The following is an 8659-nucleotide window of genomic DNA, read 5'->3' on the forward strand; positions in this document are numbered from 1 at the left end:
TTCTTCTTTGGCAGATACAATACACACACACACACACACACACACACACACATTGTGAGCTTTGCTAGTCTGCTAAAATGCTAGTGTATGAAAGACAGTTCTCAATGTCCTATCTTTCAGAGTTTTCCATGAAAGAGAAATTAATTACTTTGTTTAAAAGTTATAATTACTCTATGTGGTTGAGACTATCCTAAGTAAAGTGGAGGCAGAGAAGTATGAATGTAGAATCTAGGTAATAATGGGATGAGTTATTATTTAGCAAGGAAGAGAAAGAATAGACTTTCTTATGGGAGAGCATCTTGTTAAAGAAGTAGTAAAGAAAAAACCTGATATGATATTTAAGGTTTATAGAAGGTTTGCAGAAAGAGAATTTTATTTGCCTTGGATTAATACCTAAAGGTAAATGAATCTGAAAAGAAGCAACACAATGTGCTAAAAGTTTTGGCAAAGTTGGCTCAATTTTGACAGGTTTATTTGTAAGATTTTTTTAAAAAAGAAAACACATGAATACTGTGTTAATGCAAGACTATAAATTTTTTCCTCTGTTAAAATGTGATAAGTTGGACTTGCAGTCCTCAGTCTGTGCTTATTAAGAGGTAGTAAATTATCCTTTACCTTTGTGTTATTTCGAATGGCAGAGATTACATATCTCATCAAAATAACTTTCTGTGTTTTATGCTGACTTTGGTTTGTTTTTTGTTTGTTTGTTTTTTAAAGACAGGTTCTTGCTCTGTCACCAAGGCTGGAGTGCAGTGACATGATCATAGCTCACTGTAACTGAACCCCTGGCCTCAAGCAATCCTCCTGCCTTTGCCTCCCAAAGTGTCTAGATTACAGGCATGAGTCATTTGTACCTGGCCTGTTCTTGATTATTAAACAAACAAGTAAGCAAGCAAACAAAGAATAAAAGTTACTTCTGAGTAAGCTAAGTTTTCCTACAATGGTGTTACCTTCTGTTGGGTTTATTTTTAAATGCTACATGAGCCTCTTATTAATAAGGGGCCAAACCACCTACTATGGCTATATGCTGATCACTAGCACCTGTGTTTTGCTCTAAACTAGAAACCATCCACTTGTGTTGTTTCAGTTTTGCCTTCCCAAGATCAGATCTTAGATTCATAAAATTTTTTTCTTAAAGATGTTTTGCACTAAACAAACTGTGTGATTCCTCTGAGGTTCTTCCCAGATTAAAAATTGATTTTTTAAAATTTAACTTTATAAAAAGAGGTGGGCTAAAAATAATTAGCTTCGGGGTGGTCTATTTTTCTTAACTCGTTCAACGCTATCATAACAGCTTCATGGAAAAGGTTAAATAAATGAGGCTCAGCTTTTCCTAAGTTAGTTCTGTGCTGGTAAAGTCCTACTGATAAGTGTGTTTCAGAGCTTGTTACAACTTGGCAGGATGGATTGGAAAGCCCCGGACATTTGTTAAAAATTCTAACTGTTTATAGACTATTCTTATCTTCAGGGGAAACATTGATCAAATCCTCAGAAAGTAATTATGTATTATACCCTAGTAGAAAATTTTACTTTCCTTCATTCTGATTTTGTTAGTTATTATAATAACTGCAGCCAGTTTGTCTTCTTATAAACCAGTGGTCTCAGCCCTTCTCTTATACATGCCTGAAGGCTCTGCTATAAGCTATAACTCTAGAAATGGATCTTTATCAAAAAAGTATAGTTTCAGAAATTTAGTGGAAAGGACTCTACCAGAAACTTCTACACCTATTGTTACTTCCAAGACTGGACTCACGCAGACATGGCTTCTGAGTGGGCATTACTTAGACAACTGTCAGACTGTCCAGAAAGACATGAACTCTTGAAACTAGACTGCTCCCCAATATCCAGTGAGGCAAGACTTAATTAAGACAAATGATGGGCTGGGCATGGTGGCTCACACCTGTAATCCCAGCACTTTGGGAGGCCAAGGCGGGTGGATCACAAGATCAGGAGTTCGAGACCAGCCTGGCCAAGATGATGAAACCCCGTCTCTACTAAAAATACAAAAATTAGCCAGGTGTGGTGGTGGGCGGCTGTAATCCAAACTACTCAGGAGGCTGAGGCAGGAGAATCACTTGAACCCAGGAGGCGTAGGTTGCAATGAGCTGAGATTGCGCCACTGCACTCTAGCCTGGGCGATAGAGCAAGACTCTGTCTCAAGAAAAAAAAAAAGAAAAAAAGAAAAATGATGAACTGATGAGAATACAAAACTGTGATTTTTTATTGGAATAATGTTAGCATTAGTTTTGATATTATATCTTTTTCTTCTTTTTTAGTTCCCTGCAAGTGTTGAACATCAATGTTATATTTTTGATAGGTATATGATGGATACTGCTACTTAATCTATTCTTAACTCTTTTATCTCCAATCTCATTTTAGTAGGACATTTTAAAAAGAGTATCTTATGGTAATTGATCCTTCAGTAATCAGCAACAATTATTTTTACCGAAACTCTTTTCTTTTAGTGGCAATGTAGTTACCTACATAGATTCAATAAAACCTTTTTAACAGACAATTAATTTTACAAATTAATTGACAAGTACCAAATTATTTTTTTAGAGTGCCAATAAATTCATTTAAATATGTATGACTAGTCAACCATTAAAAAGCAAGAGTTGTACTTCACATGTGAAACCAATGCTAAAAAGCCTCCTAGGAAGCTGTTCTGTTGTCTATTTCATGGTTTATAGAGACCCAGCCTTACAGGAAGTAAGGTCGCTTTCTTGCAGGCCCATGGTTTCAGAAGACTTTTGAGACCTTGGAAACAAAGGAATTTACCCACATTTATAGGTACTGCAGGTAATCTAATGGAGATGAATTTCTTGGGTTTGGTTTTCTAACATTATAATAGAAGAGTAACTAAAAACATCTTGGAGTAATGGAGACTGTTAAAAAGACAGTTCCTACAAAGTCTTTAGATAGAAGTTAATCTTCTGGTCTTAAGTAGGTACAGCTCTAAATTTCCTGGTTATACACCACAAGTTGGTTTCTAAATATTAAATAATGCTTCTTGCTACATCTACATAAGTCTACAAGGTTAAACCACAATGAGATCCTTGATAATAGCAATGAAAGAATGATTAATGAAAAATGTCCATAACTTGTAAAGAGAAAAGGATGACTGCATGTCCTTTCATTGTCAAATAGGTTCATCTTTGACTCAGTAGTTGCTATTTATTAAGAAATCTTATTAGTCAGTCTGGGCTGCCATAGCACAAAAATGTAAACTGGGTGGCTTAAACAATAAATATTTGTTTTTCACAATTCTGAAGGCTGGCAAGTCCAAGATCAAGGTGCCAGCAGATCCAGTGTTTGGTGACAGCCCACTTCCAGGTTCACAGATGGCTGTCTTCTCATTGTAGTCTTACATGGCTGAGAGGAAGATAATCGCTTTCATGTCTCTTTTTATAAGGGCACTAATCTTATTCATGAGGGCTCCACCCTAATGATTTATTCACCTCTGAAAGACCCCACCTCCTAATACCATCACAATGGGTATTAGGATTCCAACATATGACTTTTGTAGAGATAGAATCACTCAGTTCGTACATCCAGATAGATGTTAATTTTTATATACTGAATGGCATGTAAATCATTCTCTAGAACAATGCAACTGATTTTTTTTCTGTAGACATGTAAATGATTTTCAGTAAAAAAGATAACCCTAAAGGTCATGGTTTCATTACCTGTAGGACATTAAGCAAGTTTGTATCTAAATTAACATTCTTTCTTTTAATGACTGTAAGTATTTCTGTCTTTCCTTTAGTCCTTTGAACAAGCTTTATCTGTCTTCTGATTCCTCATTCATGAGTTACTTTAATACATGCTCAAAGACACATGCACACACACACGCAAACACACCATAATGAACCATGACTTAGTACCCACCAGAATGGCTAAAATTAAAATGTTAACAATGCCAAATATTTACAAGAACAGAACAACTAAAATTATTTTATATTGCTGGTTGGAATATAAATCAATCATTTTGGAAAAATGTTTGTGAGTAGCCACTAAATTTAAACATATTTAAACCCAATGACCTACTCCTGGGTATATCCAACAGAAATCTGGACTTTTGTCTACCAAAAATCATACATAATAAGCTTTGTAGAAACTTTAATTGTAATAACCCAAAATTGGAGGCAACCAAATGTCCATCAACAAGTTATATAAATTGTGTTGTAAATACACAGCGGAAATCTAGCCATCAATTAAAAAAATGATCTATTTATACATGCCTCAATAGAGGCATGAATGGATGAATGTTACAGATACGATGTTGAGTGAAGGCAGCTAGGCATAGAAGACTACATACTGTGTATTTCCATTTATATGAAGTTCAACAACAGGAAAAACTTGTCTCTGGGAGACAAGTCAGGATTGCCATTCCTGAGGTAATACTGAGTGGGAGAGCTCTATGAACAAGCCTTCTGCATGTTGGAAATACTCTATATCTTGATCTGGGCAGTGGTTACACAGGGAAGTGATATGTAAAATGTTATTGACCTATATTCTTTTTATTTTTTTGTCTTTTTTTGAGACAGAGTTTCGCTCTGTTGCCCAGGCTAGAGTGCAGCGGCAAGATCTCAGCTCCCTGCAACCTCTGCCTCCCAGGTTCAAGTAATTCTCTGCCTCAGCCTCCCGAGTAGCTGGGATTACAGGTGCTCACCACCATGTGCAGCTAATTTTTTGTATTTTTAGTAGAGATGGGGTTTCACCATTTTGGCCAGGCTGATCTTGAACTCCTGACCTCATGATCCACCCACCTCAGCCTCCCAAAGTGCTGGGATTACAGGTGTAAGCCATCGCACCAGGCCTTATTGACCTACATTCTTAAGACTTGTGCTCTTTTCTGCATGTGAATTAAGACTTAATTTTAAAAAATAAATTTTGGTTAATTTACAGGATTTCTGGAGGATAGATGGCACAGAAGACCAGATCTGGAGGCTGCATAGTCAGGAACAACATTCCTGTTGTGTTACAGAGTGGCCCATTGATGACCCTTTTGCTGCCACTGGGCACAGCACCGCAACTTATGTCCCATAGAGCTCTGACACTAGACGTCAGAATCTACCACTTAAACTGCAGCCACAGCTCTCTCTGAGCCATTCCCACTCCCTGACCCCTGCCAGGATGGATTCTGCAGAGAACAGCTCACTTGTGACCAAGCTTGCAATTTAAAGCCTGGGCCAGGAGTATCTGATTGGCAAGTACTTGCCCTTAGTTGCAAGAAAGGTTGGGAGGGAGAGAGAGCATCTGCTACTATTTCATAAACCAGGAGGATGACTCAGTCATTAGATGAAGGTTGTGATATGAAGTATCCTTCAAGAATAACAAGTGTCTGTAGAGGGGAGGTAATTCAACAGGTAACCAATACTTAAAGCACGCCCATGGTGTACTGGCCACTGTAGTGGTGAAGAAAATTCTTGGAGTTGCTTTCCTATCAGATTAGTTGTTTTTCCTCACTCAGCTGGGGGAAGGCAAAGGAATATGTGCCAATTCCGAGTGTAGTTGCTAAGAGAATAGGTTCAGATCTTAGTAGTTGACTAATTCTTTTCCTTACAGAATGATGTGGGCTTACTTTTCCTTTTACTGAAGAGCAGGAGTCACAATCACATCTACTTTTTCCTTAAAAGTATAAGATTTATTACTTTTTTAATTTTAATTTTTTATTTCAATAGGTTTTTGGGGAACAGGTAGTGTTTGTTTGATTACGTGGATATGTTCTTTACTGGTGATTTCTGAGATTTTGGTGCATCAATCACCCAAGCAGTGTACGCTGTACCTAATGTGTAGTCTTTTATTCCTCAGCCCCCTCCAATCCTTTCTCCCGAGTGCCCAAAGTCCATTATGTTATTCTGATGCCTTTATGTCCTCATAGCTTAGCTCCCACTTACGAGTGAGAACACATGATGTTTGGTTTTCCATTCCTGAGTTACTTCACTTATAATAATCGTCTTCAGTTTCATCCAGGTTGCTGCAAATGCCATTTTGTTCCTTTTTATGGCTAAGTAGTATGCCATGGTATATATACCCCACATTTTAAAAATCCACTCATTGATCGATGGGCATGTGGGCTGGTTCCATATTTTTGCAATTGTGAATTGTGTTGCTATAAACATGCATGTGCAAGTACCTTTTTCGTATAATGACCTCTTTTCCTCTGGGTAGATACCCAGGAGTGGGATTGCTGGATCAAATGGTAGAGCTACTTTTAGTTCCTTATGGATCTCCACATTGTTTTACAGAGTGATTGTACTAGTTTACATTCTCACCAACAGTGTAAAAGTGTTCCCTTTTCACCACACCATGCCAACATCTATTTTTTTTTTTATTATGGCCATTCTTGCAGGAATAAGATGGTATTGAATTGTGGTTTTGATTTGCATTTTCCTGATACTTAGTGATGTTGAGCATTTTTTCATATGTTTGTTGTCCATTTGTATATCTTCTTTTGAGAATTGTCTATTCATGTCTTTAGCCCATTTTTGATGGGACTATTTGTTTTTTCTTTGCTGATTTGCTTGACTTCCTTGTAGAGTTTGGATGTTAGTCTTATGTTGGATGCATAGTTTGCAAATATTTTTTCCCACTCTGTGGGTTGTTTGCTTACTCTGCTGATTATTTCTTTTGTTGTGCAGAAGCTTTTTAGTTTAATTAGGTCCCATCCATTTTTCTTTGTTTTTGTTACGTTTCCTTTGGGGTTTTTGGTCATGAACTCTTTGGCGAAGACAATGTCTAGAAGAGTTTTTCCAATGTTATCTTCTAGAATTTTTATAGTTTCAGGTCTTAGATTTAAGTCTTTGATTCATCTTGAGTTGATTTTTTATAAGGTGAGAGATGAGGATCCAGTTTCATTCTTCTACATGTGGCTTCCCAATTATCCCAGCACCATTTGTTGAATAGCGTGTCTTTCCCCACTTTATGTTTTGTTTGCTTTGTCAAAGTTCAGTTGGCTGTAAGTATTTGGCTGTATTTCTGGGCTCTTGATTCTGTTCTATTAGTCTATATGCCTGTTTTTATACCAGTACCATGCTGTTTTGGTAACTACAGCCTTGTAGTATAGTTTGAAGTTGGGTAATGTGATGCCTCCAGATTTGTTCTTTTTGTTTAGTCTTGCTTTTGGCTATGTGGGCTCCTTTTTGGTTCTATATGAATTTTAGGATAGTTTTTTCTAGTTCAGTGAAGAATGATGGTGGTATTTTGATGGGAATTTCATTGAATTTATAGACTGCTTTTGGCAGTATGGTCATTTTTACAATATTGATTTTACCCATCCAAGAGCATTGGATGTGTTTCCATTTGTTTGTGTTATCTGTGAGTTCTTTCAGCAGTGTTTTATAGTTTTTCTTGTAGGGATCTTTCACCTCTTTGATTAGGTATATTCCTAAGTATTTTATATATATATATATATATTTAGTAGCTTTTATAATTATATATATATATATATATTTAGTAGCTATTGTAAAAGGAGTTGAGTTCTTGATCTGATTCTCAGCTTGGTTGCTGTTGGTGTATATCAGTGCTACTGATTTGTGTACATTGATTTTGTATCCCGAAATTTCACTGAATTCATTTATCAGATTTAGGAGCTTTTTGGATGAGTCTTCAGGATTTTCTAGGTATACAATCACATCGTCGGTGACTGACTTTCTCTTTACTGATTTCAATGCCCTTTATTTCTTTTTCTTGTCTGAACTGCTCTGGCTAGGACTTACAAGACTATGTTGAATAGTAGTGGTGAAAGTGGGCATCCTTGTCTTGTTCCAGTTCTCAGAGGGAATGCTTTCAACTTTTCCCCATTCAGTATAATGTTGGCTGTGGGTTTGTCACAGACAGCTTTTATTACTTTAAGGTATGTCCCTTCTATGCCGATTTTGCTGAGGGTTTTAATCATAAAGGAAAACTGGATTTTGTCAAATGCTTTTTATGCGTCTATTGAGATGATCATATGAATTTTGTTTTTAATTCTATTTATGTGGTGTATCACAATTATTGACTTCCAAATGTTAAACCATCCCCTGCATCCCTAGCATGAAACCCACTTATTTTGAGAAAAAACAAACACAGATTAATTTTAAATGACGTAAAATTTTGTTCTTTGCACAAATGTGAAGGGAAATGATTAATCAGGTATTGGCTTTACTAGGCAGGAAAGAAAGCCTGTTTTTAGTGGGCGTTTAGATTAAGGAATCATCTAAAGAATGAGTCTCCTTTATTATTCTACAAGGCAGGGCCATTTTTTATTTTATTGTGTCTTATTTTATTTATTTTATTTTAACAAAACCTGTTCTCAAAACAGTAGAGATGGCATGCTAGGAGACTACAATGGCAGATGCTAACTATGTATGTATACGGCGTGTGTGTGTGTGTGTGTGTGAAAGAGAGAGAAAGAAACAGAAAGAGAGGGAGAGAGAGCAAGAGCAGCAAGCATTTGAAATAAATACTGAAGACATTGTAGTTGTGGTGTATTTAATAGAGTTTTGGTCACTAGCATTGCACTGGCCATGTATTAGGATGTCAGTAAATATTTCTGGCCTGAACTTGGAGCATTCTAAAATTGCCTTTTGTCCTTGAAATTTATATTAATAGGACAAAAGGGAGATATTGGTTTTTTGGTTAGAGTATTCATACAGCCATATGACTTCTGAAGAAT

This window comes from Pongo pygmaeus, chromosome 5, assembly GCF_028885625.2.
Source record: "Pongo pygmaeus isolate AG05252 chromosome 5, NHGRI_mPonPyg2-v2.0_pri, whole genome shotgun sequence".
NCBI lineage: Eukaryota > Metazoa > Chordata > Mammalia > Primates > Hominidae > Pongo > Pongo pygmaeus.